Genomic DNA, 26,143 nt, shown 5'->3' on the forward strand with positions numbered 1-26,143 from the left:
AAAACTGCCTTTTTGATGTATCCATATTGTAGTTACTGGGACAGTTTCTATGCTAAACCGGTGTAAAGAAGCCATGGACAATTTTTCTTTGGTAACAATAAGGAGAACACAAACAAGGTGGCAATTTTGCCTGTGTGGATCAAGTTACTGACACTGATTCAACGTATTCTAAGCAGGAAAAAGTTAACTCAGGACAACCCCTCCTGTCAGGGTTATAACCAGGAGAGGCCACAAGGGAAATGGGAGCAGGCTTTCAGGAAAAGCTAAGGAATTTGCCCCCTCGTGCTAGGATACACACTAGCATGTTGTGGACGCCATTATGTCGGCATTTCAAATGTACTCCAGCTTTAGATGAAGTTCCCAGTGCCTATGCTGGTTAGCAGAACTTTCACTATCTCAAACAGAGATTGGTGGATTTTTCACTAAAATACATTTCTCCCTCAAATGGCCGTTTCCAGGGCAGATTCAGTCACTCGACGTTGACGAATCAAAAATAAATGGAACAAAATCTAAATCTAATTATTAAAGGTTTACAAGTGCTAAAATTCCCCAAGTGATTTGAAGCAAAGACCTTCTATGTATAGGAATTAACTGAGATAAAAACATAGAAAAGAACAACTAGGAATGGGAAACTTAAGAGATATGACCATTTCCTTGGAGATAACTCCTTTTGCCGCCAAGTACTGAATTGCAAGAAGAACCTGACATTTAGGAGGAAGTGTACTTCTTTCTGCACTAAATAAAGAAAAGTTAACGGAGCACATTGTCAATTACATTTATAGGGACAATCTTAATCCTATGAAGTCAGTTTAGGAGGTTGTGGATTATTAGCCAAATGCATCTGCTGGATAGCACAACCACCCTGAAGTCTACACAGCTCCACAGACACCCCAACTAGACCCCTCTACAAACAGCTGTGTCAGCCTGAGGAGCTTGTGTCAATAAGAAAATAAGGAGCAAGAGACGGGATATAACCAGATGGCCCTCCACTAACGCAACTCATACAAAAATAACCTGGTTAAAACAGAACACATTATAATCTTAATACCTTATATAAAAGCGGGTATTGTATGCTCCTAGGTATGGCTATGCCGAGTTATCTAGTCATGCCTACTTCTAAGTGTTCCTCATTAAAAAAAGATAAACTATCCAGAGCTAATAATCTCACACCCACCAAAGGAAAAAATGTGTGAGAAGGCAGAAAGTGCCTCAAGTAAGCACAATCCATGGAGCTACTGGTTGGTGCTCACCAGTTTGCTCGTTCTGTCATCATTTGCAACTTTGACAGAAAAGAAAGACGTATGATCCAATTCTTAGGCTCGTGAGAAGTGGTGAGAAAAAATAATAACGTGTAGATGATGGTGTCATGTGTCAAAGCCCTATAAAGTGAAAAAGGTGAAAAAAATCTCCCAATTAAAAGGGAGTGGTGAACAACAATTTCTATACATTCTTTATTTCAATAGTGTCCACACTGTTAAAAGAAACAGCATGTTTAGACCATATTAACTTGAACGGCTGACATGTTTCATTGCCCAAAAACTTTTTGCAATTTCATCAAGGCATGGGGAACGCATCTCCACCTCACTGATGCTTTGGCTCTGTAGTGGTTGAATAAGAATATAAAAGAAAGAGTGATGGTGCCAGAGACAAAAAAAAAAAGAAGATTGTAAACAGTTTTCATGTGTTGACACTTTCAAATTGTGACACATCTCATATATAGTGCCTTTACATAATAACAATTACTGGGTGGTTGCCAGGTGGACTCCTATAAGCAACTCATCGATGACGCTAAGAGTTAGCCTCCCCTGCAGGTTATAGTGCAGCACAGAACAACGTACACGCGAATGAACATAAATACTGTTTACCATCCTCTTCCCAATGACTTAATAGCAGAAAAGTTTCAACGCGCCTCTAGTATCATCTAATGGATAAAGTTTAGAGGTGTATTCAAATGTATCCCATCTACACTTATTTCCCACAAAAATCTAAATGAAGAAAAAAAAAATCTTCCAGGAGGAATTGAGGACCAGAAGTGTAAGCCATTGCATGTCATTCAAAATGCCCTTTTCTGTAGCCCGCTGTTAAAATCAAGAAGCGTCCCGCTCACCTGCTAGTTGTAGCGAGACAGAAGATGTGATCGGAAAGCCTCCCCACTTACCTCTACGCCGGAAGTCCACGCTCCGATGCTCCACAGGCGCCAAAGACTCGAGCGCCCTGTGAAGTACCGGACTGCAACCCGGAAGTCGGGGAGGGAGGCCCCTCCCCATTCACCCGATGGAGACAGGCGGCGTCCTGGTTGATTGGTAACCGCGGGCAAGGGGAGACGATTCTCCATTTTCAGAGGCCACTCCCCGACCCAGGAATTGAAAGAAAAAATTCCAGTTTACTCGATAACATTGCAACAGTTCTAACCTCCACCGAGTTATAATACTCGATCATGGCGTGCGCCATCTTTTAACAGTTTCCCTTTCTATAAACTGCACCTCGAGTGCTTCACAATTAGTACATGCGCCTAACCAACATGGCATGGTAAAGGCACAGAACTGTGTGCTTATAAAGAAGCGATGTAAAGGGGTCTCAATTTCCGCCTACATTTAAAAATCCTGGGGATGACAAACTATCGCCCCGCGTGTCACACCATTAAAATAGTCTTCTAAGCAATGGCTGTGAAGTCGTACAAATACGCTGTTCTAAAATATTGCCTGCATTAGCAAGTGTGTGAATTTTTGTCAAACTTCAGACCATAATTCTCATATCTTTTTGCAGGAAATAGAGTGAACCCACCGCATCCTGAACTGCAGGCATGATTCTACATTGTAAGGAGTGTTTACCTAATAAAAAAGCAAGTTATCTGTAAAGGTCGAGGGTGTGCATCGTTCTGTCACATACCAGGTGAGTTTTACTAAGGGCAAGAAGATCTGTTCACCCCTATGGCCAGATTGAAAAGCTTCTTACAGGAGGCCGTAACTCCACGGACAATTATAAGGGCCATCCCCAGATATAATGGCCTGGCCTGCAGATATACCACTCAGGTTCCAACCCTTTAAAGCTGAAGTACCTCCTGCCAGCGCCAAGAGAAAGACATCTAGGTTTCCCATTGGCCATACTGCCGACAGCTTGCTAGTCCATTCTACTGATGGTGCCAAAGCAGTTACGTGTATGTCATGTATATTTAGATTTCACCTCATTACAGCATGTCAGAATTAGTGTGGCTGGTATCATTTACCCACCCTACTCTATTCAATAGTCCTTCAGACCCACCTGGTCTAATTTTTCAGAAAAAATCCAGCGAGCTTTCTTGCGAACCAGCAAGTTCTCAATTGCATGTGTTTCTCCTGTCACTCTTACAAAGACTGTCCATTTCAAATCCCTGCAGTTATGGCTTGCTTCTTGAAAATGAAGGACAAGACGTGTAGTGAGTTTTCCTGCTTTGAGAGTGCTGATATGTTCTTGGACCCGCACCTTGATTTTCCTTGAGATAAGATCAATATATTGTAGCCCACAGTCACAAGTCAGGCAGTAAATACCCTTGGTGGTATTGCAATTGCTTAACTTGTTTTGAAACCAGATTCTGCCATCCACCAAAGTGACACTCTTAGACACTTGAGTCACTTTGCACACTGTGCAATTCCCACACGGGAAAGGTCCATGACGGAACCCGTTTCCTGTTATCGTGAATTATGTTGACTAGTATGGACCACCGGTCTCTTAAGTTAGTTGCTCTTTTGAAGGCAAATCTCGGTTAGGGCATTTTCTTCGGGTCTATATCCAACAAGGGCCTATATCCAACAAGTGCCAATGTTTCCTTATGATTTGCCTAATTCTGGTAGACTGGGGGTCAAAAGTAGTCACAACTGGGAGGCACTCATCTTTAGTTCTACTTCTTTCCAGGAGTACCTCTCTTGGAGTATTCAATGCTCTCTCACGTGCCCCCTTGATCATCTTCGGGGGGTAAGCTCTTTCCATGAGGCGTTTGACAAGGCTCTCAAGATAGTTCAACATACATCCTGGTGTCAGTACAGTTCGTATGGTATCTAATACACTGACCCATCAAAAGAGTATCCTGCAGTGCCCTAGGATGGAAACGACCGGTAATGCAGAAGCGAATTTCTGTCAGAAACTTTACACCACTGTCCACCAGAAACCTACCGACAGACAATCGCTTCTTTATTACAGGTCGTTCCATCCTAGGGCACTGCGGAATAATCTCCCGATGGGTCCGTTTTTTTAGATACCATCAGAACTATACTGACACCGGGATGTATGTTGAACAAACAGAGTCTTGTCAAACGCCTCATAGAAAGAGCTTAACCCCCGAAGATGATCAAGAGGGCACATAAGAGAGCATTGAATAATACAGAAGTACTCTTGGAAAGAAGAAGAAGAACTAAAAAGACGAGTGCCTCCCAGTTATGACTACTTTCGACCCCCTGTCTACCAGAAATAGGCAAATCATCAGGAAACATTGGCACTTGTTGGATATAGGACCGAAGAAAATGCCCTAAACGAGATTTCCCTTCAAAAGAACAACTAACTTAAGGGACCGGTTGGTCCATACTCGTCAACATAATTAACGATAACAGGAAACGGGTTCCATCATGGACATTTCCCGTGTGGGAATTGCACAGTGTGCAAAGTGACTCAAGTGTCTAAGAGTGTCACTTTGGTGGATGGCAGAATCTGGTTTCAAAACAAGTTCAGCAATTGCAATACCACCAAGGGTATTTACTGCCTGACTTGCGACTGTGGGCTACAATATATTGATCTTATCTCAAGGAAAATCAAGGTGCGGGTCCAAGAACATATCAGCACTCTCAAAGCAGGAAAACTCACTACATGTCTTACCCATCATTTTCAAGAAGCAAGCAATAACTGCAGGGATTTGAAATGGACAGTCTTGGAAAGAGTGACAGGAGAAACACATGCAATTGAGAACATGTTGGTCCGCAAGGAAGCTCGCTGGATCTTTTTTCTGAACAAGGAGACCAGGTGGGTCTGAAGGACTATTTAATAGAATAGGGTGGGTAAATGATACCAGCCACACTAATTGTGACTGCTGTAATGAGGTGAAATATAAATATGTATGACATACACGCAACTGCTTAGGCACCATCGGTAGAATGGACTAGCAAGCTGTCGCCAGTATGGGCCAATCTGCGGTACAAAAAAAATATATAAAAAGTGAGGAAACCTAGATGGCTTTTTCTTGGCGCTGGCAGGAGGAACTTCAGCTTTAAAGGGTTGGAACCTGAGTGGTATATGTGCAGGCCAGGCCACTATATATGGGGATAGCCCTTATACATATCCGTGGATTTAGGGCCACCTGTACGAAACTTTTCAATCTGGCCATAGGGGCGTCAACAGATATTCTTGCCCTTAGTAAAACTCACCTAGTATGTTACAAAATGATGCACACCGTCGACTTTTACAGATAACTTGCTTTTTTATGAGGTAAACACCCCTTACAACGTAGAATTATGCCTGGAGTTCAGGATTCAGTGGGTTCACTCTATTTCCCGCAAAAGGAAATGTGAATTATGGTCTGGAGTTTGACAAAAATTCACACACCTGCTAATGCAGGCAATATTTTAGAACGGTGCATTTATACGACTACACAGCCATTGCTTAGAAGACAATCTTAATAGTGGGACACGCGGGCTATGGTTTGTCATCCCCGGGATTTTCAAATCTAGGCAGAAATTGAGGCACCTTTACATCGCTTGTTTAGAAGCACACGGTTCTGTGCCTTTACCATGCCATGTTGGTTAGAAGCATGAACTAATTGGGAAACACTAGAGGTGCAGATTACAGAAAGGGAAACTTGTTAAAAGATGGTGCCCGCAATGATCGAGTATTATAACTCGGTGGTGGTAAGAACTGCTGCAATGTTATCAAGTAAACCAGAATTTTTTCTTTCCCTTCCGGGATCAGGGAGTGGCCTCTGAGAATGGAGAATCATCTCCCTTGCCCGCGGTTACCAATCAACTGGGACGCCGCCTGTCTTCATCCAGTGAATAGGGAGGGGGTCCCCTCCACCCCCCCAACTTCCGGGTCACGGTCCGGTACTTTACAGGGCACTCTAGTCTTCAGCACTTGAGGAACATCGGAGCGTGGACTGTCGGCGTAGCATTAAGTGGGGAGGCCATCCGATCACAGATGGCCGCCTATATCATCTTCTGTTTCGCTACAACTAGCAGGTGAGCGGGACGCTTCTGGATTTCAACAGCAGGCTAAACAAATGGGCATTTTTAATGACATGCAATGGCTCACACTTCTGGTCCTCAATTCCTTTAGGAAGATTGTTTAAAAAAAATATATATTTTGGGGGGAAATAAGTGTAGATGGGGTGTACATTTGAATACACCTCTAAACTTTAGCCATTAGATGATACAAGAGGCGCGTTGAAACTTTTCTGCTATTACGTCATTGGGATGAGGATGGTAAAATAGTATTCATGTTCGTTTGCAGGTACGTTGTTTGGTGCTGCACTATATCCTGCGGGGGAGGCTAACTCTTAGCCTCATCGGTGAGTTGCTGGTAAGAGTCCTCCCGGCAACCACCCGGTAATTATGTTATTATGTAAAGACACTATATATATATGAGATGTGTCACAATTTGAAAGTGTCAACACATGATAACTGTTTACAATCTCTGTTTTTTCTTTGTCTCTAGCACTATCACTCTCTCTTTTATATTCTTAGTCAACCACTACAGATCCAAAGCATCGGTGAGGTGGAGATGCGTTCCTGTGCCCTGATGAAATTGCCAAAAAGTGTTTGAGCAATGTAACATGTCTGCCATTCAAGTTAATATGATATAAACATGCTGTTTCTTTTAACCGAGTGTGGACACAACTGAAATAAAGAATGTGTGGAATAGTTGTTCACAACTCACTTTTAATTAGGAGATTTTTTCACACTACGGGGCTTAGGCATATGATAGATAACACCATCATCGACACAATATTATTATATTTTCTCACAACTTCACATGAGCCTAAGAATTAGGTCACACGTCTTTCTTTTGTGTCAAGAAAGTTGCCGATGATGACAGAACGAGCAAACTGGTGAGTGCCAACCAGTAGTTGCATGGGTGGTGCTTACGTGAGGCACTTTCTGACTTTTCTCATTTTTTTCTTTGGTGGGTGTGAGATTAGCTGTGGATGGTTGATCATTTTTAAATGAGGAACACTTAGAGGTAGGCATGACTAGATAACTCTGCATAGCCATGCCTAGGAGTATACAATACCCGCTTTGATATATAAAAGGTATAAAGATTATAATGTGTTCTGTTTAACCAGGTTATTTTTGTATCAGCCCAAGGAGCACCTATTCAACAGCAGGAATAGGGTTAGTGCCCAAGGAGCACCCCGATCTACTAACCATTACCTTAAACCTCCTAACTTCGACCAAAGAACTACACCAAACGACAAGCGTTGGTAGCCCTGCAGTCTATACAGCCCCACAGAAGCCCCAACAAGACCTTCCTTCAAATAACTCTCTCAGCCCGAAGAGCAACTGCTCAACAACAGGAAGGGGGTTAGTTACCAAGAAACATCCCCCAGACAAAGAGCGGGTGATGGAAACAAAAACCCAGACAGATTACAATCTGCAAATATTCACACAGAACAGTAACGCAAGTTCGTCAGTGCCCAATACACAAACTACCTGCAAAGCAATGACAACTTGCAACTACTCGAGGAAAAACCTAGAACTGGCCAAGAAGAAAGTCAGGACACTTCTACTCACCCTAGAGAAGATGTACACGCCCACTACCAAGTACACTAACTCCCTATCTAGCAGAAAACATATTTACAACAGCAGATGACTTAGAGACAACAAGCTTCGCCAGCCAAGAAGAACGAACAATCACCTCTATGAAGAAGAGATAAACACTCTGATAATCTCAAGCTTGAAACAAAACTGCTAGCGAAAACAATCCTTTTATACCGTCCACCGGGTAACAACACAGACTTCCTGGAGCAACTTATGGAGACGATCACAATCAATGCTACTTCACTCACTAATACAATACGAGTAGGGGATTTTAACCTGCACTGGATTAATGACAAAGACACCACAGTGGCTGCAATCAGTAACGTGCTCCAGGACCATAATATGATTAAAGGATGCAATGAAACACCACAACACAGGTGCCACCCTTTATCACATCATCGTTAAACCTGGTTCAGTAAACATGCTAGACATCACCCCAAGAGACTGGCCAGACCACAGGCAAGTTATTTTCCAAATATCCGCATAAGAAACTAATATCAAGGGTCAAACGAGAAGGGACAAAACATTGGCGAGGGATTACAGACATGTAAACAGAACAGAACTGGTGGGTCTATGCCAAACCTCTCTGGCATCGCGGACACACCAAACATCGGTTCTAGAACTGACGCACCTCTACAACAGCAGCATGACTGACAATACAGAATGCTGTTTTATTACGTCTAAAAATGCAAAAGAAAAAAAACTTCAGTACAGTGGTTCAACCAAAACCTAAACTATGAAAGAAGACAACTAAGACATCTGGAAGGACTTGGAGGAAAGACCCAAACAATACCCACCTCAAACATTTGAGAATGCACAGAATCTCATACAAAAAATGGTATCTTGAATGCCAAAACAACAAACGATCAGATCTCAACTAGGCAGAGCGAAGAACAGGCCCAGAAAACTATGATGTAATAAATAAAAAAAGGGAAAAGTTGCAAACAACCTAACGGACACCTGTAACAACTCCTCCACCTTCTTTAAAGATTAAATTGCAACCATAAGCAACTCTATTCCCAGGCAAGCTAGTACCCAACCTGGGGAAGCCATCAACCCCACTCTCACAACAAGAATACTGACCAACACAACCCAACTGTCCCAAGAAAAACTGAGCCTTCTGGAACAGTTTCAGATCTCTTTCTATGGGTGAAATCCCAAAAAACCATTCACCAATGAAACCTAACTCAATTTCGACAAACCCATTCCCACCCACCTACTGAAAGAGCTCCACCAATCCGTCACTCTCTTAAGGACGAAAATAGTAAATGCATGTCTCCAACAAGGATCCCCACACAATACCTTTAGATGGGCAAGTATCTCCCTTACTAAAAAAAAAAAAAAAAAAGAAACACAGAAAGACAAACTTCCGATCAGTATCCAGTCTGCTTTTTCTCACTAAATTGGTAGAAAAATGCACCCACAATCATCTATGCAACCACATCAAGAATTTTGACCTATTTGACTACCACCAATCAGGTTTCAGGCCTAGACACAATACAGAGGTCACCATTCTAAACATCCTAGATGATATATAAACATCACTAGACCAAAACAAATCCTGTCTCCTAACACTTCTAGATTCATAAGTGGAGTTCGAAGCAGTCAGACACAAACACGTCTGAGAAATGCTTGAATTCAGAACAGGCCAATCAGGGGCAGTCCTTAACTGGGACACCACCTTCTTGCAGAAAACGACAAAGAGCAAAAATAGGCATCCCCCTGTCTGATGTAGCAGACAGGGGCATTCCACAAGGATCTAGAATTTCACTAACGCTCTTTAATCTATACATGGAACCACTTACTGTAATCCTTAAACAATCCAAAATTTCATATTACACGTATGCTGATGAAACTCCACTCTACATCTCTACACTCAGGAAGATATCAAGATACTGAATGACTCCCTGAGGAAAACACAAGACTGGCTGGCACACAACTATCTAAAACGAAATCCACTGAAAACTGAAGTCATTCTTTTCTCCCCACACCTTAGATCCCAACAACCACAACATTAGCCTCTTAACATCAAATTGCTAAACTGCACCCCAACCATCTGTGACTTGGTATCATAATAGACAAAAATATAAACATGCAAGTTCACATACAAGCTGCAACCAGAAAAGCTAACCTACATCTGAAACTTCTAAGAAAACTAAAATCCTTCATACCGCTTGGAGACTTCAAAACAGCAGTTCAATCTCTAGTCCTGTCAAGACTGGACTATGCGAATGCCACACTCTTAGGGCTACCTAAAGCCAGCCTAGCCCCAAGAAAGCAACAAAAAATGCGGCAGCAAGACTTAACAGGCACACCTCGTTATGATCGCATTTCCCCATCCCTCAGGGCCATCAAATAGCTCCCAGTTGAAGCTACGATCCAAATGAAGCTTGCATGCATGACACACAAAGTCCTACACAATTCTGGTCCTAAATACATGGCGAATAAGATCAAGCTATCAGAAGGCGGAAGAGAATCTAGAACTGCTTGATACCTCATACTAGAACTACCCAGATTAAAAAAAAATTAAAAAAATTACAGACACACTTTTGCCAAGTCTGCCCCAACAATTTTTAACTCCCTACCTCCCTCAACTAGAGACATTACCTCACTAAGGCTTTTCCAGAAACGAGCCAAAGCCTTACTGCTAGAAAAACATGAAACATGTGTCATAAGAGAACTATTTATAAACTGTCATTTCACCCTATTCGATATTGTATCCTATTGTGTTATACCTTGCTCTTCGAATTCTATGTACAGAATAGCTTAAGTGACAAGTGTTTTTACTTTACTGCAACCCTCATCAGCTCTTACTATAGCGTTCTGATACAGTGATGTCATGTTTGCGCTTTATAAAACACAATAAAGACATGAAATAAACCATCCTAGTACTCTATTCTTCCCTGGGAGTGGGTGGCATTTTTTCCTGCAATAGTTCCCCATAAATCGCTTTGTACAACACAAGTGTTTTAAAGGTGCCCAGCTAACAAAATCGTTTTTAAAAAAAGATATTGAAATTTTGGGGAAAAGGGGCCAAACTAGTGACCAAGTGCCTAAAGAGGTATCCATACAAAGACCAAAATAATTCTAAAAGTTTAAACAAAATAAGGCTATCAAACCTGATTACTACTTAGAAGAGAAAATGAATGGGAGCTAATCTCTACTGAACTGAGGCGCAACATGTTCTATCTTGGCTTGGGGAAGAGACCAATCCTATAAGGACATGTCAATATTACTAGGAATGCTTTTTGGGGGTTGTCCAGAAATGTAAGATTGAAATGCCATACTGAAAAAGAAAAGCTACTTGGATAGGCATTTGACCATGAGCTGCAAGGAGAATACATTTTCAAACTCTATTAATATGTGCTTTTTAAGGAGCAAACCACGTTTGCAGGTGTGCCAGCCATGCTAAAGATCAAGCTGTGGAATATTTTTCACACTCCCGTCTGCCATTCGATGCTCCCAGACACTCACCCTTCATCCCACTCACAAAAAATGAAAGAATGCATCTGAAAATTACCACAGGAGAGCCACCTCAAAAGTACATTGTAATATAACAATGCGATAACGACACACTGACGAGACTAGCAATTTGCCCAAAATTTGACTTGAGTGACTGCCATTTTGAACTAACAATGCCCATTTATAAAACAACAGTTTAAAAGTCTTTAGAAGGCACAGACATTTCCAGTGAGAACTTATTTTAGGCAGACACCACACAATCAGCCAATACTTAGAAATAGGAGCATCGTCACTGAGTGGGGAAGGGCTATAGCAACTCCTTTTGTTTGCATAGGAATTGGAGCAATAAAGACAGAAACGTGGCCAATACAAATCAAGTTTACAGTACTGTGTCTAAAAGTGGGGTTTGTTTCATACATGTAGGTGCATTAGGGTTACATCAGTAGGTGTCAAGACATTATAATATGCAGACAAAGCTATTCAAACTGAAATATTCTCACCCGTAAAACATTCCAAGGCAAACGTACTTGTAACTAGTACACACTGTGCTCCAATGAGATTTCTTTCTGTGACTGCCTTGCAGCTTTTTTTTTTTTTTTTTATACCTCACCAAACGTCAACATTTAAACTTGAAAACATTTACACAAACATTAGTCCGTACCCAGGGATTGCAATAAGGAGTAGATTTGAGCATAATTGAAAATAAAGCTGAAGACCCTATACGGTCTGTTAAGACCAAGCAATAAAACAGATAAGTGGTGATCATTTTTTTTCACAATGACCACCATGGGGAGGCAATTCTCTTGAACCTGCCACCAACTGGCTGGTTTCACAGACAGAACTAAACAAAATATTAAATATTAACTTCTCAAGGAGACACACAGGTCTGTGTACTGAGTTGGTTGCCAATCCAGATATCAAAGGTCAAGCACATACACTGAGAAATGAGGTTTACCACAGGCCAAATCGGCTAGACTGTCTGTCTGGTTTATCAAGAGGTGCAACCCTTTAACAGTAGATCATTTTAGGAAATAACTTTAATGTGGAAGCCACTGGTTTTGAAAGTGCTTGCTGCTGGTTGGAAAAGCAGTAAGATTTACCGGCGAAGCTACCCTGCATAACTGAATTTATAACTCCTACACATTGACTAGATAATGTATATTATGAACATGCAAATTCGGTTTCCACACAGGGACAAATATTATAAGGCTGTTGTACTATGATTCACAGCCAGTGGCATGACACTGCACAGAAAAGGGATTGAGGAACATAGAACATTAAGAAGATCATTAAAATATAAAGTAACTAAAACGTGATAAAGAATTAACAGAGAGAAACATCCGATATAACCTCACACAGCAACAGGTGGTCTGGGAACAGCCAGGCACCCAAGATGCAAGTTCATCTGAGCATACACCTGCGCCCTGCACTTCACCTCAAAGACCTAAGGGCTACGGCGTTCCCCTAACTCACTCACAGGGGCACCACTGGTGTCTCAAAGTGCGCACATCACTGACGTTTTAAATGACAGTGAAAATGAAGACAGCATATTCTATGTCGTATTTAGCATGCAGTAATGATGCCTTACACTTGAAAGCTGTGGAAGGCTGTAGGGGGGGGGGGCAGCATTTGACTCTAGCACCTTGCTAAGCCAGGCGGGGCGGAAGTGGACTGCCTGAGGACCTTCAAGAAGTGAACCAGTTGTAACACTGCGTACCACTTAGGCAAAGACAAACTCGGTTATGTATCAAGAATAGGCTCCCCCAGGCTTTAGCCTGGCCAAAGCGCATTCATATCCTGCAGCATTACTTGAAATACAGTATGGCATTTTCCAGGTTTGAGCCCACAAACAACAAAGCATTCCATCATTCCAAGGCCCCACTCACCTTCTTTATTTCAACTCCTAACCCATTTTGACGTACAGCTATGCCCAACTTACAATTTACGATGCACACATACCACTGAACGTCTCATGGTGTGGTTTTTGCCAACTAAAAGCCTTCAGAGAGTGTCAAAAGTTCCTAATGACTGGCAGCATCACAATCCAAGAGGAAACTAGTTTCAAAACATGGGTCACTGGGTTAAAGCCCTACTCCCCAAAAATAGTTATTTAAAAAGAGACCAGGAACATGCCGTCTAAATTCCTGAATGCAAGGTTATGAAAGCATTAAACACCATGCTTCCTTGGCCTTAAGAGAGAGCTCTATATCACTGACACCGTTCCCAGTCCTAACCTTTCCTTTAATAAACGTAGTCTGGCATTTGTAGATTTGATTTAGTTCCATTGTATCCAATTCAAAGTGCACAATTTCTAATACCGATGTGTATAAGGAAATTCCAGACCTGGAAAAATACACCCCAGTGATCGTTTTTCAGGTAATATACCTTACCTGAAAGAATCCAAAAATAAAACAATCACAACAAAAATCGAGATGATTGACAATGGAAGATCCAGATACCAGTACGTTCATTCCCATTTATGTACTAGACGATATCGGACTGAAGTTGCCATAAGGCAATACGCAACAAAAATGTAAAAAAGATGGAAAGTGTTTCACGCAAACTAAAGGGGGGCACTTGTAAGGACGCGTAAGAGCAAACGGACAATTAAATTTAAAAAAACAGACTTTCGGGTACAAACAAAAAAAGTAAATTGAAGGAGCACACATTTCTTTGTAACTCAGTAAGACTATAAACCCTGTGTGTAGGTCTGCCGTCTGCCCAAGCCACGATGATCATTACAAAGTCTCTACAACGGAATATTACAGATTTTAGCAGAAAGGGCTCTGGAATAGCGTGCGACTCGCAGTAAAGCGTTTCAACGATTTATCGATTGCAGTAAGCACCATATTAATACAATGACATAATATTTTCTAAGACGCCCTGCAAACGTGGGAAGGAAGCCCAGGACCTGGTCTAATTGCAAACGGCTTCTCAAAACACGTGGTCTTATTTCAACCTCTGCCCGGTGTTGCTGCATATTCTACAACACTGTATTAATCGCATCCTACAGCATTGTATTATTAAACGCATTTTACTTACTGGAAGGCTTTGGCCCTAACACAACCGGTAGAAGCTTCGGAGCACCGAAAGAGCCCGGGAAAGTTTCCCTGCTTCAGAGACAGTGAAAAGGGGCCGAACAACTGAGATTGACAGATATTGTATTAAGCCTATCAACGGCCTCTACGGCTTACAGCAGCCAATCAACAAGGGGGTGGAAGTGGAACTAACCAGAGTGACCTCGCTCCTTTCTTGAGACTTTTATTGCGCACGTTGTAGTTTTAAACACTGAACCGCGCTGGACTAACGGAGACCGCCATATTAGAGGTAAATGAAGCTATCGGGGATGAGTTGGGCGAGTAGGCACTGCTTGCAATCTACGATCTGCTGCATACATGCCAACATTTTCAAGCTGCAAATAGGGAGAGTTTGAAAGAAATCAGGGGAATATATTTTCCCTATTCCTTCACATAGAAAGTGCAATTCTGGGCGGAAGCCAACTGAAATAAAGCCATTTTATGTTTTGAAATCGGGAGTCTCCCGCCGGAATCGGGTCTGTTGGCATGTATTCTGCTGGAGCATCACAAGAGTCGGTTTATTGGTTTTAATCCCTAAGGGCTGCAAAAAAAAATACACTGCCTTAAAATGTTTTACCTGCCCTAGCCATCTACAGTGTATATATACTATGGGTAAGAATAATACGATGCCATTCGGGTATGACTAAATAAGAAAGGAGTCCAATTATTTGCAAGGGAATATTTAGTTCATATTTCGCGTACTTTTTCTATATTTCAATGTGAATTAAGCAAAACATCAAACCCGTCAAATCATTTTTTGTTTAATATTCTTGTCAGTCTCGAAGTTCATTACCTGTGTGTGTTGTTTCTGTCTGCAACTGTGTGTGTATTTGATTCCACAAAGACAGAGCAAAATGTAAAAAAAATCCACATGTCAATAATGGATCAGGGATATTACTGTCCTATTCTTAGGTCTCGCCTGGCGAAAGCAGCGCATGCGTTGCTCTCGCTATTGCAAGTACCTTTCGGAATCGATTCTGCCGAGGGCTTTCATGCACGCGTCTGCATGGAGAAACATGGCTGCTCTTGCCATTTGTCCATAGCAAACATCATGCGCGTGTCCGTACGGACTGTGGACAGTCCGACGCCATCTTGCAAAGCTTTTGTTGTCATAGCAACGAAAATGTCGCTTCGCGTATGCAGCTTGCCGCGTATGGTTGTACAAAATGTGCACGCACGAGCATGGCGGTGTGCTTTCGATTGCAGCTTGCCGCGTATGGGTGTACAAAATTTGCACGCGCGCGCATGGCGGTGTGCTTTCGATTTCCCTCCCACCCCCCCTTCTTCCATTGTGTGCGTATTAGCCATATCTGTTAAAACCTTTTTGCCTGCCATGTGTGGACCAGAGAACAGGCCTGCAGACCAGCGAGGAGGCTGATAGCCCGCCTCTATGAAACAAGAAGTACGTGTTTCAGGTTTGCCATTGTTTTATTTGTTAAGGCACCACACATATTTAAATTGTGTTTTTTTTGTAGGCACGGGGAGGACCAATGCCGAGATTTGAACCCATTTTCCACCGTAGCTGCTCACATTTAATAATCAACTGATGTCGTTATGTGGGTTGGAACACGTTTCAAGCACATTGCTCACTCAGTTTAATTTACAAAGCCCGCGCCTCATGATAAGCTGGAAGAGCCGGGGTCAAAGACCGGTGTCTCTGCCTTGCCCGCTGCTTGGATTAGCACTAATCTATTCTGTGATCATAATGCTTGCTGCTAAACCCTGTCATGAGCAAATATGTTCTTTGTTAACTCTGGAATGCTTATTTGCTGACTTTGCCTATTCTCTCGAAACATCCCAAACTACAAAGTAATCTAATTAGCAAATAACATTCAGCTTGCACGTTTCAAGTGTTTGCATTGATCATCTGATCCACCCCACTATTTAAATCATCTTACGCGTTCTCCGCATGCTTGTGGGCATACCATCACCAAGTTGTTCCCTGCATTTTGCTGTGTCTCTTCTCACTACCCCTTCATAATACTATTGCTGTCTACCACTGTGCCTTCCCGCTGCACCTTGCTCTTGGTTCCATCTATGCCTGTCCCTCTTCTCTGCTTGTCAACCTTCTTGTCTTTGCGCCTTTTCCCCGGGCCTGTCTCCTACTGGTTCTCCGTTTCCTGTTCTTGGATTGTCTGCTCCTCCTTCCTGTCACTCGGGAACACTTCCTGCCTCATTCACTGCTTGCCTTTGGTTGGACATGTTTTCCTGTCTCTCCTCCCACCTACTCTTCCTGTGTCTGCATCCTCCCTCAGTATCTGCCACTTTTTGAATGTCAGCCACGTTCCTTGTGTGTTCATGTTTTTTTGTTTTCCAGTCTCCATTGCTATCTGTCTACTTCTGTTACAATCTCCTCTGATCATTCTTTCTGTCTGCCTCACTAAAATTCATGTCCTTACCTGGTACACGTCTGTGCTGCTGGCTTTCGTCAATTGTGCTTCTTGTCCCACGGTCTACTTTTCTTCCAATTCATCTGCCCCTCTCCTTGTGTCTCAATCACCACCCGAGTCGGTCTTCTCATCTACCTTTTCACCTGCCTGCCTGCAGCATTCCATGCTTTTCTTCTATTCCTTTTCTTTTCTGTCCCTCTTTGTGGCATTCTCTGTCCCCCAATCCATCTCTGGCAAGTAGAGCAACAAGGAGAAGGGCAGGCAATCTCCATGTGTCAGTGAAGTCCCCTCGTTATGTATATCTTCGGTCTTCTACTCTGTCTACCTTTGCATAACTCGTATTGACTTCTTGTTTTCCTGTCTCATTGCCGTCTCCCTACCTGGTCTCTTTGCTCTTCCTGCTTAAGTGACAAGTGTTTTTACTTTACTGCAACCCTCATCAGCTCTTACTATAGCGCTCTGATACAGTGATGTCATGTTTGCGCTTTATAAAACACAATAAAGACATGAAATAAACCATCCTAGTACTCTATTCTTCCCTGGGAGTGGGTGGCATTTTTTCCTGCAATAGTTCCCCATAAATCGCTTTGTACAACACAAGTGTTTTAAAGGTGCCCAGCTAACAAAATCGTTTTTAAAAAAAGATATTGAAATTTTGGGGAAAAGGGGCCAAACTAGTGACCAAGTGCCTAAAGAGGTATCCATACAAAGACCAAAATAATTCTAAAAGTTTAAACAAAATAAGGCTATCAAACCTGATTACTACTTAGAAGAGAAAATGAATGCTCAGAGGCTGGCACAGACTAGTGAATGGGGCATTCCTTTGGTGATTTATAATGTAATGCACCTTCCTACACCTGGCGAGCACCAGAAACCACAAATGTACTCTGTGGGTGGACATGCAGAGATTGTGAACATGCACTTTTGCCGAATGTGTTTCTTTTATTACAATAGTTTCACCATATAGACAGTTTAACCCTACGACTGTGTGTTTGTGTATATGTTTGTATGCTGGTGCATCTGTCTATATGTTTGTGTGTGCTTGTTTCTGTGTGCGTGTTTGTGCACGCACTTGCATCCGTGTGTTTATGTGTACGTGTGTCTGTGTATATGTTTGTGTGCATGTTTGTCTGTATATGTTTAAGCTTCTGTGTGTGTGTGTGCACTCGTCTGTGTGTATTTGTGTGCAAGTGTCTGTTTTTATGTAGGTGTGTGTGTTTGTCTGTATATGTTTGTGTTTCTGGTGTGTGTTTGAGTGTGTTTGTTTCTGCATGTGTGAATGTTTTGTGTGTTTGTGTACACCCCTGTGTTTTTGTGTGTATGTATGTGTGTTTGTGTGCCTATACGTGACTCAGAAGCTACAGATCATCTGCACTCTGCATGACTTCATCCTTTGGCATGTGAGCTTAGGCAGCAGATGGGGCTTTTGGCCCCCTCATCCTGTATCCAGCTGTATGCCAAAGCACAAGGTCACCAGCTTCACCCCTGCTGCCCTTGTGCTCTTGTGTAAACTCATTTACATGGCATGCCTCCACCATGTCTGCTGGGAGAGTGACCCACGCACTCATTCTCTTTTCGGTCAATATTTATATATTTCCCATCACCCCACACTGCCCCTCTAGTCCCTGACTACTTTTTATAGGCAGGTCACTTTCACTAAAAGATGCAGCTTCATGCGCTCTCTTCTACTCTGATCAAGATGTTGAATGTCTGTCAAAAAAAGTCTCTCTGCTCCTATGTCTGCCTGATGCAACAACACTGCTCATGTGAGTACCAGCTCTGTCTTTGATTTTGTGTTAGAAATTGTAACCCTGCACGTAAGGCACTTCTCTGACAAGGAGAAAGTTAAACACATATACTCTTCCTGTGTGACTTGCTTGTGCCAACTGCGTCCCATCAGGGCTCCCTCTCCTCTTCACAATTTAACACCCAAATTCAGCAATAAGCAACTTAAAGATGGCCAGTCAACCTTTGTGAATAGTGCTCCGGTGCGCAGGAACCAGAGTAGCCATATTTGTTTTTTTAACTTTTGATCCGTTTGAGCTAGAAATGCAATAGGTTGATAAAGTTAAAGCCATGCTTTGCTGTACAATACCATTAGCAAAGCAATTGACTTTAACTTAATCAAAGGCAAGACCTATTGCATTTTCAATACGTGTTTAAATAGCTTGCAGCATATTTGCAATCAGTTATCGGGGTCAGTATTTGTGCACTGTAGGCTACTGCTCGAAAAATTTTATTAGCACTGTTGACCTGCTGTAGACTTTGCAATGGACGCTACACATATCTAGATGCAGATGATATTTTTTTTACACTACTAATCATTTATCGTGTCTCTTTGTATGTGGACAAAACATTTTTGATGTTTGTTTGAGAACATTTCTGTTGTTTTTATTGGTGAACTCCCCGTTCATCCTTGGATCTACATCGAACGCTAGAGCACTGCGTTTAATATTTCTGTGACTCTCTATGGTCCATGGTAGAGGGTGACACCTTTGCTCCTCTGCCCCTCACATCTAATGCTAAATTTGCCATGCCGTCTGAGGAACTTCGATTTTCGATTGAGATCGTATCGACCCGCCATTTTTTGCTCCGCCGCCATCTTGTGTTGCCCTCACTCAGGCAGCACGATGGTCGAAGTCTTTTTCTGCTTTTTCTGCAAGCTTCATGTTAAAATTAACCTTCTGCCTCTATTTGCAAAGCTGGTGTTAGGTTTGGCCGAGTACACTAATCCCTGTCTGGTTTTTCTAATCCCCCTCTCAACTATCTGTTGGCTCACACTATTCTTTTCTGACTTTATCTTATTGTTTGGCCTTCGCTGTCCTCTGCTAGCATTCTCTCGTTTCACAACTGTCCTCCAATACACACAAACGTATCTCGCCACCTGCAAGTTAGTTGTAGATCCGTTAATGAATTAGTTTGAAGGAGGGGTGACAAACACAGTTGAAGGAAAGGCTTCTTCGTGTCATCTGACACTTGTTTTTAAACTTTTCCTATCGGTTCTGTCCTATTTTCCAACTTTCCTTATTGGTTCTTTCTTATGTACTCTGGGTGTGTATTTGGTTAATGTATATTTTTCATACATGCTATAAAAGATTGTACGCCCCAGAGTGAAGTGGCAGTCTCCTGAGAACCTACCTCGTGTACTTCTGGGACAACTGTACTAGCTGCAGCTAATAAATCTGATATTTTACGCCGACAGAGTGTCCCCGTGTCTCTGTGTAGCTAAGCAGGAGAACCCAGGAGATTAAGGCGTACCCTGCGCCGCCAGGTCCAAAAGGTTCTGGTTCTTCACGTCTAAACCCTACTGTTTCACTGATTTCTGTTTCTAATGCTATTTCCTTGCCCATATGGTATTCTGCTCACAGTGGCACTACATGAGTACATTAAGTAACTGCTTTAGCTCCATCTGCATGAACCTGTTTGTTCTCCATCTGCATGAACCTGATTTTTTTCTTTTCTTCTCTTTTGCTGTTTTGGTTTCTCTCTTATTTTCTTTTCATCACAGAATGTGTCCATTGACATATTTCCTCTGGAATGTGCTTTGCAGGTTAAGCATGATTTTCTATCCATCGAGGCTCACCTCAAACCAGGGCTGGACTGTCCGTAGTGGGCACTGAGAGTTTCCCCACTATCCTATTCAATTGAACTAACAGCCTCACATGTCCATTGCTCATATTTCCCAATACTAATCCACCACTAATCCTTTTGGGTTCCAGAGTAGTGTGCTAGTCGCTGAAAAGCACTTCAACGGCTTGTCAAGGGTAGTAAGCACTATATAGATACAATTTACTACAGAGGTTAATGGTGCATAGCCAGTAAGTGATCCTATGTAATGTGACACCCGCAGTCTAATCTGGATTTTTTTAAAAACATGTTACATACTACGATTTCCCTTTTCACACTGTAAGGATGTCTGAAAAAGCCCAAGTTGCAAATTAACTTTTTACAGCATGTGAGAAATTATCGAAAAGGAGTACAGTTTCCTTGAAGAAGCACATTGGCATGACATATCGCCCTCATTTGTCAAAAATCTAAATCTAGAGCAAATTCCTTGGGGCGTACTTGTTAGGTTCAGGAGTTTTTTCCTTGAAAGACATCCCACGTACCATGTGAATGTGGGCTTGATTATTGCCACAAAGTGTATATGCAAATACCATGAATTAAATTACCAATGTATTTATACGTACAGATTATCATAGTTACACTGTGACTCCATTAATTTATAACACCAGGAGCCACTCTCCAACATTACTTTGCTTCCATGGAAACCTCTGGATGTCTGTGAGAATATTCCCATCTCAAGATGGCTAAAGAGCTCCATAGATGAGATAGATCCCCTTCAGAGTGTGGAGGCCTCCTTCAATCTAAGAACCATCACCAATGGTCTAAAATCAAGACAGAGTCTCCCCCTGCTGAAAAAGCCCACTCTGAACCAAGACAACCATGCTAAATACTAATGACGGGAAAAATACAAATAGCATACATGCCAATAGACCTAAACTTGAACATAGCATGGGCTTTCGAAATGAGGTCCTCATCTGGTTCAAATCCTTCATGACCAACAGATCAGAAATGGGGAAGATTTGAGATCATTCTTCTATCACTGCTAAAATGGACCTCAGTGTTACACGGGGTTCATTTCTGGCTCTCACATTATTCTATTTTTATAGGATGCCATTAAGTCTTATTTAGCTGTACATAAAAACCTTATCATTAGCGTGACCAGGGCGAGGTCCTACCAAAACCTGCTTCGCCTGAGCTCCGACCGGGCACTCCTGCCGACAGCAGTATGTGGCAGGATCTCTCGAAGTGGGTGACCCATGATCACAGCCCTGGCTTTATGATGATCTAGAGCACTCGTGGAAACCGACTTATAGGATAACAAACTGTGCTGGTGCAGAAAATGCAGAATGGATGGAAGCGACCACTCCTCCTCCAAATGGCCGCTGCCTTCCACTGGTTTGATGTCCATGATAACTGGGAGAGATCACTACTAGGTGGAACGCAGGAGCGACACCAACTAAGTGCATTATTAATAAAGGGCAGTAACGGTCCAGAATCAATGCCCCATATAATCCGGCTACTGTGCCGGCTTTGGGAATGGACTGTACGGCGGGTGCTGCGGCGGGCCCCATATGCCCCAGATCTAGACCTATGGATAGTGCGTCCCTTCGCTCAAATTGCCCAAACTATGTCGACTGACAAGTGGAAGGAGAGCGGCTGTCTCATGCTCTCTGACCTGTATCCAGGGGGCCGTTCATCATGAAACAAGATGCCTCTGAGGCGTTTGGACTCGGACACAGGCAATTCGTTCAATATGCTAAAATAGCGGCCACAGCCGAGCAACTGTGGCCAACGTTCCCTGAGAACCCAGAACCCACGTCAACCATGGTTGCTATTCTCTCCCAAACTGTGGGCCATAGACACATAACACATATATACCAGGCACTTCGGGCAGATCATCAGGGGGGCCACTCCAACTGGAAGAAACTTAGCAGCAGGCATGCAACGAGCCTCTGGTTTCTGGGGATGGGCTTAAATTCACTAGGCAGTGCAGAGAGTCTCTGTAAACTCTCTGTTCAAACGTATACAATATAATTATGTGCACTTCACTTATTTAGCTCCAAGATGACTCCACGTTATCTACCCTAGTAGGTCCTCTGTGTGCAGTAGGTTGCAGTCACGATAAAGCTGACTTTATACACATAGTGTGGCGCAGCTAAGTCATTACAATGTACTGGGCAGAGGTGTTGTTCCACATTAAATCTGCCTCAGGATGGGTTGTCTCCAATACTGTTAAACAATGTTTGCTGGGCCTGGTCCCAGATAACTCCAAAATAAAACTGAGCAGATGGTTTGTGATTCTGGGCCTTGTAGTGGTCAAGAGACGTATTGCAATACAATGGCTTACCCCACGCTCCCCTACAATACAGAACTGGAGGAAGGATATGATTGAGTGGGCAGGTGCTGAGGAGGATCACATGCAACGAACGAGGAGTGATGACAAGTTGACAGATGAATTACTGTCATGTGGGATGATGACACAGACATTGGCTACCCTGTTGGAGAAAGACACAACGGAATGAAGGTCTCCTTCTCTTAGTGGGTGAGATGGTCACTGCAGTAGGAAGTGGCAGGATGCAAGATGCTTGACAAGAGTTTTATTGTATTTATTTATTTTATTTAAGGGTTTATATAGCGCCAGAATCGACTCCGAGGAGTATTTCTGCGCTTTTGTGGAGGCATATCAGCTGTATAACGAAGGCTGTAAGATTAATTTTATTTATTTTTTAATAAAAGCAGAATAAACTTGTTTTAAGTGATTTCCTAAAAGCTAAGTGATTTGAGCATTCTCTTTAAAAAAAAGGGAAGTTCATTCCAATATTTCGGTCCGAGGTATGATAAAGATTTCCCTCCTAATCTCGCTCTCCTAATTCTAGGGACTATCAGTGGGTGTTTGGTACTAGAACGCAAAGATCTCGGGGGAATATAGGGACTGAATTTTTCTGACAGATAGCTGGGACCAAGATTAAATAATGCTTTGTGGATAGTACAGCAAATCTTAAATTTAATTCGTTGGCGTATTGGAAGCCAGTGGAGTTTTAAGAGAAGAGGGGGGGGAAGCAGATCTGGGTGGCATATTCAGACACAGTCGTGCCGCCGTATTCTGAACCACCTGTAATTTATTGATTGATGCTTCATTAGCAGAAAGCAACAAACCATTACAATAGTCTAGGCGACTCATTATAAGAGCCTGAGTCAATGCCTTTCTTACAGAGTCTGGGAGTAAAGGGAAGACTCGCCGAAGAAGGCCCAAAATGTGGAAGCATGTACCAACTGTCTGGCCAACATGTTCTTTGAAAGTGAGGGCATGGTCTAACCGGACTGCCAAGTTTTTAACTGAAATTTTGGGAATAGGAGGCTTTCCAAGATTAGAGGGCCACCAATTGGGGGACCATAATAAGGGGCTTCACCAAAAAGTAGAAGCTCAGTCTTCCCAACGTTACACTGAAGAAAGTTGTTCCTCATCCATTGTGAAATGGCATTCATGCCCAAAGAGAAGGTCTCCTGAATAGTCGGAGTTAGTTCACTGAAGGGAAAGAGTAGCTGCGTATCGTCAGCATATGATATCGGAATAAACCCATGTTTCCTTAGAACATTAGCCAATGGAGTCACATAGATATTAAATAGAGAGGGGCTCAAACAGGAGCCCTGTGGAACTCCCTTGGTAAGTTCTATGGGTGCTGAATGATACAGGCCTAAATTAACCATCTGGGTCCGGCCAGAGAGAAAACTAGCCATCCAACGAAAGGCAGAATCTCTTAGTCCTATTTCCTTCAGCCTTCTGAGTAGTATATGATGGGAAAACGTGTTGAATGCGGCGGATAGGTCTAATAGCACCAGAATCATAGAATGGCCTTTGTCTAGGGTCATTTTGATGTTATCAGTGACCACTACCAAGGCTGATTCGGTGCTATATTTGGGCCTAAAACCTGACTGAAAAGAGTCTAGGTTGCCTGACAATTTGACATAACTGGAGAGGTGCTTATTGACATATCTCTCTAGTACTTTACTCAGAAATGGCAAGAGTGAGATAGGGCGAAGATTGGTCAGATCAGTCAGAGGGGCCTCCATGTTCTAACGAATAGGCATATCTGAGCTGCTTTCCATTCTGATGGAACATAGCCTTCTTTTAGTGAAAGATTCAAAAGATGTCCAATTAGTGGGGCAAGTTGATTAGTAAGGGTGTTAACTATTCTTGCATGGAACAGGTCGCATGGGGAGCCGGTCTTCACTTGGTGCATTAGAGCTTCTACGTCTGTAGTAGTAAGCGGGGGGAAGTTCTCAAGCAGCATAGAAGAGGTCGGACCTGCTGCATCTATTGTCACAGTTTGCATTTGGTGTAAACTCCCTGCGGATACAATGTTATCATAAATTGATTAAATTTTTTGTGAGAAAAAAGATGCTATGTTATCACATAGTATTTGTGAAGGTGCTTCTAGATTCTCGCATGCCTTAGGTTTCGTAAACGACTGAAGGATATTATATAAAACCTTTGGCGCATTACCAGCCAATGTAAGTTGGGTGGAGATGTAATTCTTTTGTGCAAGCTTAATACTACTATGATAGCTTGATAAAAGAATAAAGGCTGATCAAATGTTCCTTCGGTGAATTGTTTATTCATGAAGTGTAGATGCTTCATCTCCAAATTAAATCAATTGACTCTCAATAAGGCCATCTGTCCATTTTGACTTATCTCCCGATGCATTTCGGTCAGGTCGCCCTTCGTCAGGGGAGGAATCTATAAAGTTAACAAGCGAAGAATATCATAATGGTCACCAAACAACAGTGAAGTCAACAAAAGGAGGACACTGTTCCAGAGTGAGTTATGTCAGAAGTCAGACACTCACTGTAGGAAAGGTAGAAAGAGGGAACGGAGTGCTAGGTCAAGGACTCAGTAGAAGTGGGGGCTGGGGGAGACAAATCTTGTCTCTTGTAGCCCTCACACACCCCGAAGGATGTCATGCTTCATCATTGGGCAGTTGCTCCTCGTCGGGCCCGCGGTGAAATGCCCTACTGGTCCCCCGAAGGGTCACTTTGGCGGAGATCTTTTGAGAACTGACGTTTGGTGCATGTGGGTGTGTGAACAGAGTCCTACGTGAAGGGTGATGTTTGTGCATGCAAAGCGTTTAAACTGTCTAAGGGTTACCGAAAAAGGAAATTTAATGAAAAGGTACCCTTGACAGAGTAAAAAACCCGTAGGTTGAGGGTTACCAACAAAGGCGTAATGTGCCTGGGTAACTGTCAGGTCGACATGTTTCACGCCTCAAGCAGTCATAAAGATCCCTGGCGTTTCATCAGGACCATAAAGAACTGTGATATTGTGCACGAAAGTAGAAAAGAGTAGAGGCGTAACATTAGCCCTCTAACCGATCAGTGGGCGCCACCACCTTATGTACTGTTGGTTGTGGCTTAGACTAATTAGTCGATAGGTCAAAAGGGAGGCGTCAGGACAGGGCAGGTCTTCAGGAGCCGACACCCGAGCAAATACCCCATTAAGGTGCGGGCACCCTACGCCTTTAGCCTATGGAGCACTGTTCTCCTCCCTTTTAGGTCACGATCACAAGGGCACCTCTCGACTAATTAGTCTAAGCCACAACCAACAGTACATAAGGTGTTGGTGAATTTCTCTTCAAGTTTTAACAATATTGGTTCTGGATTGTTGGCTTTCACATGCCTAAGAACTGTCCATCCATCATCGAATGGTCCCCACGTTGGCACGTCGCAGAGACATCAAAGACATCACAACCTGCCTCCTCCATGAACATAAACTGTATCTCTGGGGGTATCCTTTTCATCTACATTTCACATGCCCACGTGGTAAAAAAAGCACAAGAGGCTAAATAAATTCTAGGCCTAATCGACAAGTCAGCTA

At 42.7% G+C, this 26,143-nt stretch overlaps 2 protein-coding genes across 5 annotated transcripts in view; one reads left to right on the plus strand and one right to left on the minus strand.

Moving 5' to 3' along the window:
• The window catches only part of SHMT1 (serine hydroxymethyltransferase 1), a 174,822-nt gene extending 158,380 nt beyond the window's left edge, over nucleotides 1-16,442 (minus strand). The window contains exon 1 of one of the 2 annotated variants that reach the window (XM_085628984.1): nucleotides 16,333-16,442. The gene's annotated coding sequence lies outside the window, so the exon portion shown is untranslated. Of the gene's footprint in view, nucleotides 1-14,279; nucleotides 14,336-16,332 lie in introns of those variants that run through there. The other variant, XM_085628983.1, reaches the window with a different exon arrangement.
• PRPSAP2 (phosphoribosyl pyrophosphate synthetase associated protein 2) overlaps nucleotides 14,546-26,143 on the plus strand; it is a 598,092-nt gene continuing 586,494 nt past the window's right edge. The window contains exon 1 of one of the 3 annotated variants that reach the window (XM_085628991.1): nucleotides 14,546-14,564. The gene's annotated coding sequence lies outside the window, so the exon portion shown is untranslated. Of the gene's footprint in view, nucleotides 14,565-15,593; nucleotides 15,717-18,362; nucleotides 18,471-26,143 lie in introns of those variants that run through there. The other 2 variants (XM_085628988.1, XM_085628989.1) reach the window with 2 other exon arrangements.

Source organism: Triturus cristatus, chromosome 10 (genome assembly GCF_964204655.1).
Source record: "Triturus cristatus chromosome 10, aTriCri1.1, whole genome shotgun sequence".
Taxonomy (NCBI): Eukaryota; Metazoa; Chordata; class Amphibia; order Caudata; family Salamandridae; genus Triturus; species Triturus cristatus.